The sequence below is a fragment of the Sebastes fasciatus genome, chromosome 15 (genome assembly GCF_043250625.1).
Source record: "Sebastes fasciatus isolate fSebFas1 chromosome 15, fSebFas1.pri, whole genome shotgun sequence".
Lineage (NCBI taxonomy): Eukaryota > Metazoa > Chordata > Actinopteri > Perciformes > Sebastidae > Sebastes > Sebastes fasciatus.
The window spans coordinates 1,491,794-1,504,552 of record NC_133809.1 but is presented as its reverse complement, the minus strand read 5'-3'; the positions used below and the strand labels follow the sequence as shown (position 1 = coordinate 1,504,552).

The following is a 12,759-nucleotide window of genomic DNA, read 5'->3' as shown; positions in this document are numbered from 1 at the left end:
TAGCTGTTTCCCTCCGTTCCCAGTCTTTATGCTAAGCTAAGCTAACCAGCTTCTGCAAAAAACTCTAAATTTTGAACTAAAACCGTTCAAAGCTCTAATTCAGAAACAATTTAAAGACTTTTATTTGCAAATTATGATTGTTAATGACTCTTTTACACACACACACACACACACATGCAGACTGATGTTGCATTAACACACACACACACACACACAGAGAGGCAGAGAGTGCATGGCAGCGGCGGTGTGTTAAAGTGTGTTAAAGTGTGTTAACCACATTAAAGGAGCTGTGTAATGTGCAGCAGAAGCCTCCAGGAAACCCAAGCTGCTCTGAAAGTCACATTATAAATTTTTGATCAAATTGAGGATATTTTCCAAACGGCTGAAACCCAACGCCATATTTTCAGCCTCTGGTTTCCTTTTCCCTTTTCTTGAAGGAGCGGCGGCGGCGGCGAGCGGGTGCGTTAATGCGGCCTCTCTCTCTCTCTCCGGTTTCTGTTTGTCGCTTCCCAAGCGTTCGTGTCTAAAAAGCGATGATGAGATTTGCATCGAGCGGAGAGAGGCACTAAAACCATCAAACCCAACCGCCGTTTGGTCGGGGCAGGATGGCGGGATGAGAGAGGGGAATGTAACCAAAGCTTCCAGATCTGTAATCACCTCACACACACACACACACACACACACACACACACACACACACACACACACACACATACACACTCTGCGATGGATAAATAGACTGCACACACACTCGGGGAGATGGACACATTAACTCGCACCTCTGTTTCTCACGTTACATCTCGCTTTACATCCTCCTCCATCCTCCTCCTCCTCCTCTTCGTCTTCGTCTTCTCTCCGTCCTCATCAGGAAGTTACTCTCCCGCCTCATTAAAATGTTTGTTTGGCTTCATCATCAGCTGTTTGTCTCTCAGACTGTCAGGAGGTCAAAAGGTCGGTTTCAGGCTCAGACTGAGGACGTCACAGAGTCGGGTCCGTCGGGTCGGTCCGGGTCCGTAAACTGAGAGAGATCACCAGCGATGGTTCTAGTGTTCGTGGTGCCTTCAGGCGAAATCTGAAAATGCCCAAAAATTATGAAAAATAATCAAAACATTGCTCCTGATTTACATCAAATCAGCTCCTCTCGTCCTCTCACACCTTCTTCTTTCCTTCAATCATAACTATTCTATAAGTATGATGTTTTATTTAGGGTAGATAATAACGCAAAGTCCTTTTAACGCCACTAATTTCTTTAACGCAACTAGTGATGTTTAATTAACCTCTTAAAAATCCGATGGGTTACCGACCTATCAGAGGTCGTAGCGGCTCAGTTTTAAAGCTAGAGTGAAGATACTGGTATCATAGTAAACTATAAAACCATCGGTACTAACCATGTCAGACTAGCTCGTCATGAATGAGGTTAAATAATGCTCCAAACTTACACTAAATTTTGGCGAGGGAAAAACTGTCATGAACATTTTCAAAGGGGTCCCTGACCTCTGACCTCCAGATCAGTGAATGTGTGAGGGTTTTTGTCTGAAAAAAAGTCTGAAAAATGTCCAAAAAAACCCTGAAAATGTAAAAGAAAGTCTGAAAAATGTCCGAAAATATGTCTGAAAATTGTCAAAGAAATGGCCTAAAAATTGACGGCCCTAATACTTATTTTAAGCGCAATCATTATGTTTTTCCGAAACCTAACTAAATGTTTTTTGTTACATAACATAAACATAACCACGTCCGTTTCACGGTGGTGAAAAAGGCTGCAATAGGTTATCATGACATGTGTGAATGTGGTGCTATTAATGAGTCTTCCCATGAGGTCGGGTTGTGATTAAAGGACTAATGGTTTCAGCTCTACTTCTATAAACTGTTGGGGATTTTAATTTATAACAAAACATATATAACATATTTTATTAACTCTTCATATGGTTTTTTTTCGGGCTGTCAATCAATGAAATGTGTTCTGAAGTCCTTCAGACATCAGACGGAGTTCCAGAGTCCTTCAGAGGTGAAAAGAGAAACAAGTCTGTGTTTGTGTTTCTGACTGAATCATACAAACACAAGTCATCACCAGTGTGTGTGTGTGTGTGTGTGTCTGTGTGTGTGTGTGTGTGTGTGTGTGTCTGTGTGTGTGTGTGTGTGTGTGTGTGTCTGTGTGTGTGTGTGTGTGTGTGTGTGTGTGTGTGTGTCTGTGTGTGTGTGTGCGTGTGTGTGTGTGTGTGTGTGTCTGTGTGTGTGTGTGTTAGTGTGTGTGTGTGTGTGTATGTTTGTGTGTGTGTGTTAGTGTGTGTGTGTGTGTGTGTGTGTGTGTGTGTGTGTTAGTGTGTGTGTGTGTGTGTGTGTGTGTGTGTATGTTTGTGTGTGTGTGGGCGACCACAGAAGTGCAAAAACACAAGTTGACAGATTTTCCTGAAAACCTCGAGAGCGATTTAAAAAAAAAAAATCCATAACAGCAATCAGATTTCCTCCAAACACACACACACACGCACACACACACGCACACACACACGCACACACGCACAGATATCCTGTTTCTCAGGATGCAGAAGAAATCCAGTTTAGACTGAGAGAGAGAAATATGAGGATGTGTGTTCTTCTGTTTCTGTTGTCACACAAATATGGTCGAAGTATTCAGATGCTTTACTGCAGTAAAAGTACTAATACCAGGAAATACTCCAGTATTGAGTCTATGTGGAGGTAGAAGGAAGTTACCGCTTTTATTGTGGTAGTCTGAGTAACGTGACGTCATATCCGTTCCGTATCCGTCAACCAAAACAAACCTCAGAGAGTCTAAAACGTTGGAGGGTCGTCGTGGATACGACCTGCACCCTCCCATGTTAAATCCAGCGTGGTAAACACTACACATCCAGTAAAGGATGGAAACACTTTGGGTTTCACACATTGACAGGAAAAGCAGAGCTAGACAGAGCAGAGCTAAAGCTGCACGCTAACTTCTAAAGTATCTCAGAAAATAAGTCCAAACAAAGGCTGAAAAAAGTCCGAAAAAAAGGCAGAAATATGTTCAAACAAAACTTCGAGATATGTCTGAATAAAAGTCTGAAAAACGTCTGAAATATATCCGAAAAAATACTCCAAAAAATGCCTGAAAAAAGGCAAAAATATGTCCAAAATTCTGAAATATGTCAGAAAAAGGCTGATATATGTCTGAAATATTTCTGAAAAAAAGTCTGAAAAACGACTAAAATATGTGCGAAAAAACCCTCAGAAAAATGTCTGCAAAATATCCAAAAAAAAGTTAGCAGGAAACGTTATGGTATGGCGGTAACATTGTGGTCGAGCCGGCCGTCGCTCTCGTCTCCGTGGGCAAATGGGCCGACGCTACGACTGTAGAGCACCCAGATACTGACATCATGTTCTCTGCATTGAAACGGCCCCGATGGAGCTGACCATGGATGGATAAAGAGAACGGAGCTGACGGGAGAGCTAGAGACCACCTTGGAGAAGTTAGAGGAAGTAGACATGTGGGACTACGTCCGCTTTTCAAAATAAGGTGTTAACAAAGGGAACTGTATATACTAAATACATCTATGGAAATAAGATTGATGGATTATATTCACCAGAAGTATAAAACAAATTGCCACCGTACTTTAACACAAAAAGTCTGCATCGAGAAGAGCGCTCTGTTTTCTCAGTGTCTGTGAATGCACCACGACAAACAAACAAACTTTGAACGTCTCACTAACTCACTACCTCACATCCTCTCTACACTCCCTCTGAACAGCTGTAGGTCGTCACCACGACAACCTGACATCAGTAACATGATAATAATCAATCAATTAATCAATGGACACATTTACCCATGAACACACACACACACACACACACACACACACACACACCCCCCCTCTCTCTGTGTGTTTACAGTCGAGTTAGTGATGGCTGCTTCAGGTCCTTCCTGTCATCACCGCCATCAGTCAGCAGATATTACCCTCCTCTGGCCACACACACACACACACACACACACACTTCATGAGTGTGTGTGTGTGTGTGTGTGTGTGTGTGTGTGTGTGTGCAGGTCAGAGTGTGTGTTAAATATTTCTCCTCCAGCCTGATGCAGGTCGACGACGGATCGTCCGCCGCCGGCCGAGCTTCATGTTTTAGAGATGTGGTGTTAATAAGAGATGAGTGTTTACTGCAGAGACTAAGTGTCCTCCACCAACACACACACACACACACACACACACACACACACACACACTGTGTTCTGGCATGTTCCGTCTACATTGTTTATGTGCTGCGTTCAGGGGACGTGGGACCATCGAGCACGGATTCAGCCTTTGTTAGCCGTCTTTCCCAGAGTCGTCTCTATGTGAACAGGACGATTTTAGCGTAGCTTAGCACAAAGACTAGAAACAAAGGGAAACAGTTACCTATATTTATATATTAAACATTTTCAAAATATTTATCAAAAATGTTTGAAAATGTGAGAAAAAAAATGTCTCAAAAATGGCCCAAAATTTTTTGAAAATATGTGGAAAAATGTCCTAAAAAAGCCCAAAAAACATCTGAATGGTCCGAAAAATGTTTGAAAGATGTGTAGCAATATGTCATGAAAATGTCCTAAAAACGTCCAAAAAAATTTATATGAAAAAATGGCCCAAAAAGGTTCGAAAAACATCTGAAATGTCCAATAAATGTTCGAAAATGTTCTAAAAAATTTCAAAAAATGTCTCCAAAATGTGTAGCAAAAGGTCATGAAAATGTCCTAAAAACGTCCAAAAAAAAAAAAGTGTGAAGAATGTCCTCAAAAGGTCTAAAAACTTTTATATGAAAAAATGTCCAAAAAGTGTCTCAAAAATGTTTGCGAAATGTCCCAAAAAACGTCATTAAAATTGGCAAAGAATTTGTGAAAATGTGCGAAGAATGTCCTAAAAATGTCTAAAAAATGTATGAAACATTTCCGAAAATATCCGAAAAAAAACAAACAACTTTACTTCAGCACAGTTCTTGTTTTGGTTTTTCTCACATTGTTTTAATGCCAAACAATCCCAAATCTCCCACCTTTTGTCTGACATTGAACGCAGCAGCAGATAATGTAACACTTCAGATGTGCGTGCACTGAGGCGGTCAGAACACACACACACACACACGCTGTAATGTGGTTGCAGTCCGGTTAGCATCGATTTCCTGCCCGCTCGCTTTAATAAATGTCTCCCGGAGTCATTAAAGGAAGTGAACGCATCATCTGCCGATCGACCAGCGCAGTTCATCACAAACACAATATTCACTATTTAGAGTCTGTTACACACAGAGAGAGAGAGAGAGAGAGAGAGAGAGAGAGGTTTACTGACAGAGAGAGCATCATCATCACCTTCATCATCATCTTCATCACATGGTTCTGGTTCATGGTGTATTTTTAGTTTGTTGACTCGTTAGATGGTTTTAGATAAAATCCCACATTGAGACGACAACAAAGAGTTAGTGTTAGTGTTAGTTAGTTAGTGTTACTGTAGTTTATCACAGAGGTGGAAGAAGTACTCACAGCTTTTACTGCAGTACAAGTAGAAATACTTTACTGGTACTCTGATACTCTACTCCGGTACAAGTAAAAGTCCGGCATTCAAACTCTTACTTAAGTAAAAGATTATAATGAATTAATAATATTTTTTTGTGTGTCTGCATATATTTTGTAATTCAGCATTCCACAGCTGCAAATATATTTTATTTTATTTTGAAATTTATTTTTTTATTTTATTTTATTTTTACTTTATTTTATTTTATTTTATTTTATTTAATTTTATTTATTGATGACGTTGATTGTTTGTTTTAAAGGTCAAATATATTTTTTTAAGTCCTGCATTCAAAATCTTACTTAAGTAAAAGTACAAAAGTACTAGCATCAAAATATATTTAGAGTACCAACAGTAAAAATATTAATTATGCAGAACAATATATATTATTATTTTATTGGATTATAATTAATGCTGCTTTAATGTGAGCATCACTTTTAACTGAATTATCTTTTTTTATTCTAAATATTATTTGTACTTGTGCACTTTGGGCAGCAGATTTTAGATTTTATTTATAAATTATAATTATTAATTATTAATTATAATTATTAAAAATAGATAGTAGAGGTCCCAAAGTTTCCAAATTTACCAAATACAGCATGTCCACCTGAATTTTGGGGGAAAAAATCAAAAAAATATGAAATATGTCCTAAAAATGTCCTATAAATGTCAAATTTTTTTTCGAAAAATGTCCTAAAAACACCTGAAAAATGCGTAAAGAAATTATGGACAGGATATTTTATTATATTTTATTTATATATATATATATATATATATATATATATATATATATATATATATATATTTCCCATCACTTTTTAAAAGTTATCTTTAAAAAAACTTTATTAATATGTGTCTGTATCTGTTTTATAATAATCTAATATTGTTATTATTATTATTACTGTAGTTGTTTTTATCTTATTATTATTATTATTATTATTATTTTTATTATTATATATGACACTGTGAAGAAAACACGTTATTTTGTAACTTTAAAATCTAAAAGAAATGACCTTTTTAAAGCTCCAGTCGTTATTTTCTGGAGCTAATCTGATGCGTAAAGACTTTCAGAGTAAATGGATTCATAAATCAGCTGATGAAGGAGGAGAACTGTCAACGCTCCGCCGACTAATAAAGTTTTGAGACGGAGGAAAGAAAAAATAAATTAAAATAAAATAAAACATGATGTTGAGTTGAAACGAGCCATCTGGAGGTTCAACCCTCAATAATCTACCAGCTGAAGGAATGTGTGTGTGTGTGTGTGTGTGTGTGTGTGTGTGTGTGTGTGTGTGTGTGTTCGTGTTTGCGTGTGTGTGTGTGTGTGTGTGTTCGCGTGTTGACAGCTTCAGTCTTCATCTGGAGGAAGTGTGTGTGTGTGTGTGTGTGTGTGTGTGTATCTGTGTGTGTGTGAAGTGTAAGTGTGAGAGCAAGTCGTTCAGTGATCCTTAAAAATCTCCCTCATGTAAATTGATAGTACACCTTCTATAGAGAGTGTGCTTGTGTGTGTGTGTGTGTGTGTGTGTGTGTGTGTGGCCTGTGTAAGTTAAGAAGCAGCCTCTGTGACCTTTGACCTCTGCCATCAGCTTCAGTCTAACCAGATGCTGTGAAAACCTTTTTTGTGTCTTCATATATTTTGCGACATTAAGCGCTCCACTGCTGCAAACACTTAGTTTATTTATTGAATTTTTTTATTTATTTTATTTTATTTTATTTTGTTTTATTTTATTTGATTAATTAATTTCTTCTTTTTATTATATTTTATTTCATTTATTGATGACGTTGATTTTGTTTGTTTTAAAGGTCAAATATTTTTCCGCTAGAGTAGAAATACTCTTATACAAGTAAAAGTCCTGCATTCAAAATCTTACTTAAGTAAAAGTACAAAAGTATCGGCATCAAAATACATTTAAAGTACAAAAAGTAAAGGTATTCATTATGCAATCATTATATAGGTGGATTATAATAAATTATTTTTTATTTTTTGTGTATTATTTATTTATTTTCCTTTATTTAACCAGGTTAGTCCCGTTGAGATCAAAGATCTCTTTTACAAGGGAGACCTGGTCGAGAGAGCAGCAAGACAGTTATAGTGAAAGAGACAACACATAAATTAACAACATTATTATAGTATTCATATATTTTGTAGCCTTTTGTTCGGCACTGCACTGCTGCAAACACATAGTTTATTTTGTTTTATTTAATTTTCCTTACCTATTTTTATTTATTAATATTTGTATTTTATTTATTTTATTTATTTATTTATTTATTTTTATTATTATTTTAATTTTTTTATTTTATTCATTGATTACGTAGATTGTTTGTTTTATGTATTATTTTAATCTATGTTATTGTATTTTATTCACTGATGACGTTGATTGTTTATTTTAAAGTGCTTGATTTCAGCTTCAGAGTGTTTGAGGGTGAAATTATTAACATATACTTAAATAAAGTACCGTGACTGTGTCCTGAAGTAACGCACTAAATGAAGTGTCTGTCTGTCTGTCTGTCCAGAGGACTCGGTTCAGGCTATTTCCTGGAGTCGTGAGAAGTTCGGGATCTTAAATCACATCAAGGATGAGAAAAAGACGAAGAAGAAAACAGCAACAGGAGGTTCGTTTCTTCTTCGTTGGTTTGTTTGTTTGCTTTTACTGCGAGGTGATCAACACACACACACACACACACTGCAGCGGCGGCGGCGCCTCTGCTTCGGGTCGCTGTTGTTCCTTTAGTGGTCGCCTAGCAACAGGTTGATGCCCTCTGTTATTATGTTTACTGGAAATGTTTGTTGTAAACAAGGACGAGGGAGGAAGAGGAGGGAAGAGGAAGTGATGAAGGGAAGGAGAGAGGAGATGTGTGAGTGTTAGGAGGTGAGGTGGCGGTGAAGTGACCTGCAGCTAAAATCTATCATTATCCAAAACAAAGCCCCCCCCCCCCCCCCCCCCCCCCCCCCGCCCGACTCCCAGGACTCATTCTCCCATAATTCCTCTGACCCCCCCGGGTGTCGAGGCTAAGTAGCATTTGCCAACCAGTTTGTGATAATTACCGTCTCTGAAATGCCAGCGCGCCGCAGGGCGAGCCGGGCGCCGCGCTCGGGGCAGCGTGCTAGCTCATGCTAATGGCTAAACAACATGATAAGTCGTCGGGGGTGAAGCAGAGGGGGCCGTTCATAATTACCGGTTAGCTGTTAACCGTTAGCCCGCGGTGGTAGCTGTCACCGAGCGACTGCAGACGTGGTTACACTTCGCCATTAGCTTACAGAGGGCCGTGAGGAAAGGCCTTCAGAGCCACTAATTAACCACCGGCGGTTAGCGTTTCACTTAGAAAAGGCTGCACGCCGTCCGTTTGGGGGATTTTAGCAACGAGGAGACAACGAAGATTCAGATGAAGAAGAAGCTCTGGAGGTTAAATTAACTTTATTATACAAGTGGAAGAGAGAGCAATGCATGCTGGGAGAGTGACTTCAGTTTATCATCATCAGGATCATCATAAACATGATTACATGCACATGATCAGCAAACCTCTAAAGGAAGAGGTTTTATGAGTGTTATATATATATATACTTATATATATATATATAATGACTGAAAAATGTGTGAAAAAGTTAACATATAAAAGGCTACAGAGAGTCGGTTTGTGAAATTATATATGAATGTATGGATTATCCCTTTAACTTTATAAAAAAGAAAAAGTACCGTAAAATAACTCTTGTTACCCGTCTTTCCCAGAGTCATCTCTATAACAGTTACATCTATATATATATCTATATATTTATTTATAGATATATATATTTATTTATATATATATATATATATATACACAGGTATATATATATATATATATTTATATATAAAAATGACCGAAATATGTTGTAAAATTTTTCGTAAAAACGCCTCAAAATGTGTGAAATTTTTTGTGAAAATGTCCACTACATGTGTGAAACATGTCCTAAAAAAAGTCTCAAAAATGTCCAAAAATTGTCTAACTATGTGTGGAAAAATGCCAGAGAAATGTCTTAAAAAAGTCTGGAAAAAAACATAAGATGACTCAAAAATGTTTGGAAAAATGTCCCTAAAAAAGTCTGAAAGATACCCCCTAATGACTAAAAAATGTCTCAAAAATGTTTGAAAATGATGTGGAAAAATATCTTAAAAATTTGTGAAAAAATAGTAAAAAAACCATCTGAAAAATGTGCATTGAGCATTAAAACATGACAACATTTTCTAATTGTTACAAAGTATTTTGAGGTGATTTTCCCTTTTAATTAAAAGGAAAAAAAGCAACGACTATACTGTAAAATAACTGAATAAATCAAATATGTACGTCCACTCAGCCGTTAGCAGAAAGACGTAGGTTAGCACAGTAAGCTAATCAATAAGGTTATCAATAATGTGAACGCTAGAATGAAAACAGCAGAATGTTCCTTTAGACTCAGAGTCTGGTTCCAGGTGAGGAAGAGCAGAGATGAAACCATCACCGTCGGCTGCTGCAGGTGTTTGTGTCTTCACTCAAACTGTGGTTACCGTGGCAACAACAGGAAGAGAGAGAAGATGAGCCTCGACTTGCGTTGAATACGGGCGCCACAATGCATCCTGGGTAGCCATTAGTCTCAGCTTGTCAGAAATCAACAGCAACACATCCAGCGGAGATCCGAAGCTTCGAAGGCCACCGACCAAACCCCATGTAAAAAAACTATATTATTATCATCTCCTTATTGTTTAAGAGTCTCTTCTACAGAATGTTAAATCCCTTTTGTCTAAAACGTTGAGGGATTCAAACAGGTGTGATGTCATGCTGAGAAACCAGTCGACCAATCAGAGCTCAGTAGGCGGGATTAAGAACGGCGACGTCTTACATCGTTCAAATTGGTTCCAACTTTCTGAAAAAAAGTGACACTGAGCTGATTATTTAGTTTTACTTTTGTCATCCTGAATATTTTCCGACATTACAAACATGTCCTGGGTTCGGCCTGTTCGGCGTGTTCGACTGGCGGCGGCGGCGGTCCGTGTGTGTCACAGCGAGGTCACACTCCGTTCAGGTGATGTGATGTGTCACCTCTGACATCCGGCTACAGCATCACAACATCACGACACAAACCCTCCGTCCTCCAGCCTCGACTGGTGCGTCCGGACCTGCCCAGGTGACGATTCACCGCCGCCGCCACCGCCACCGCCGCCGCCGCCGCCGCTGCCTCATCGCAGCATGATTCACGTCACACACACACACACACACACACACACACACACACACACTCCCACATGTGTGTTTGTGTGTGTGCATGAGTCACTGTGTGTGTCCTCGCCATATTTATTTGATGCACGTCCATATTTGTCCGTGTGTGTGTGTGTGTGTGTGTGTGTGTGTGTGTGTGTGAGTCATTGGAGTGGGTGTGTATGTTTTTATGTCTATCAGTGTGTGTGTGTGTGTGTGTGTGTGTGTGTGTGTGTGCGTGTGTGCGTGCGTGCGTGCGTGCGTGCGTGTGTGCGTGTGCGCGTGTGTGTGTGAAGTGTGAATTGAACAGAGCTGTGACCAGATGGGCTCTGTAGATCAGGTTACCTGTTTATAGAGCAGCATCTGTCCATCCTGTCAATCAAACAGAGAGAGAGGAGGGGGGGGGGGAGTCAGAGAGAGAGAGAGAGAAAAGGGTGAGAGACATATATATATAGCTTTTATATATATCTATTAGGGCTGTCAGTCGATTAAAATATTTAATTAATCACGTTTTCTCTGTTCAAAATGTTCCTTAAAGGGAGATTAGTCCAGTATTTAATCCTCTTATCAACATGGGAGTGGACAAATATGCTGCTTTATGCAAATGTATGTATATATTTATTATTGTAAATCAATTAATAACACAAAACAATGACAGATATTGATCCAGAAACCCTCACAGGTACTGCATTCAGCATAAAACAATATGCTCCAATCATAACATGGCAAACTGCAGCCCAACAGGCAACAACAGCTGTCAGTGTGTCAGTGTGCTGACTTGACTATGACTTGCCCCAAACTGCATGTGATGATCATAAAGTGGGCATGTCTGTAAAGGGGAGACTCGTGGGTACCCATAGAACCCATTTACATTCACTGATCTGGAGGTCAGAGGTCAAGGGACCCCTTTGAACATGGACATGTCGGTTTTTCCCTCGCCAACATGTAGCGTAAGTTTGGAGCGTTATTTAACCTCCTTCATGACCAGCTAGTCTGACCTGGCTGGTACCGATGGATTCATCGGGTTTTATAGTTTACTATGAAACCAGGATCTTCACTCTAGCTTTAAAACTGAGTTGTAAAAAAACCAAGATGGTGACGGCCAAAAGCTAAGGCTGCAACGGCCTTTAAAAGAAATTTGCGTTATCACATAATAATCGCGTTAACTTTAACGTTAACTTTAACGTTAACTTTAACAGCCCTAAACGACCAACAAAATCAGTTTGTATGTAATCCACGTAACCGTGAACCAGGAAGTATAAAGAGCGTAGCGAGGAGGTCGGCGTGGACGAAGTCAACGTTGTCACGTAACTTCCGTAGTTTTGTAACTATATTTCGGGAGTGATTTTATCCCGGACTGCGATCTTTTCCTAAAGATAACTAAGTCGTTTTTGGTCCGAAACTTCCGTAGTTAATTTACGCCAATTCCGGAGCGGTGTAACCACTTTCTGTACGGTGAAACCACTTCCTGTACGGTGAAACCACTTCCTGTACGGTGAAACCTCACCTGAGAGAGACTTCACCTCCTCCAGGTGTCGTCTGGATCACCTGATCACTCTGTGATTAACATGCGTGGTGCGTTCACTGACTCCTTCCTGTCCTCGCTGTTATTAACATGCGTGGTGCGTTCACTGACTCCTTCCTGTCCTCGCTGTTATTAACATGCGTGGTGCGTTCACTGACTCCTTCCTGTCCTCGCTGTTATTAACATGCGTGGTGCGTTCACTGACTCCTTCCTGTCCTCTCGCTGTGATTAACATGCGTGGTGCGTTCACTGACTCCTTCCTGTCCTCGCTGTTATTAACATGCGAGGTGCGTTCACTGACTCCTTCCTGTCCTCTCGCTGTGATTAACATGCGTGGTGCGTTCACTGACTCCTTCCTGTCCTCGCTGTTATTAACATGCGTGGTGCGTTCACTGACTCCTTCCTGTCCTCTCGCTGTGATTAACATGCGTGGTGCGTTCACTGACTCCTTCCTGTCCTCTCACTGTGATTAACATGCGTGGTGCGTTCACTGACTCC

At 39.6% G+C, this 12,759-nt stretch overlaps 1 long non-coding RNA gene across 1 annotated transcript in view; it reads left to right on the top strand.

Annotated features, from left to right (window-relative positions):
- LOC141783766 (uncharacterized) overlaps window positions 1–12,759 on the top strand; it is a 77,062-nt gene that overhangs the window by 62,730 nt on the left and 1,573 nt on the right. The window contains exon 5 of the long non-coding RNA XR_012597350.1: window positions 8,040–8,138. This is a non-coding gene — a long non-coding RNA (uncharacterized LOC141783766). The remainder of the gene's footprint in view (window positions 1–8,039; window positions 8,139–12,759) is intronic.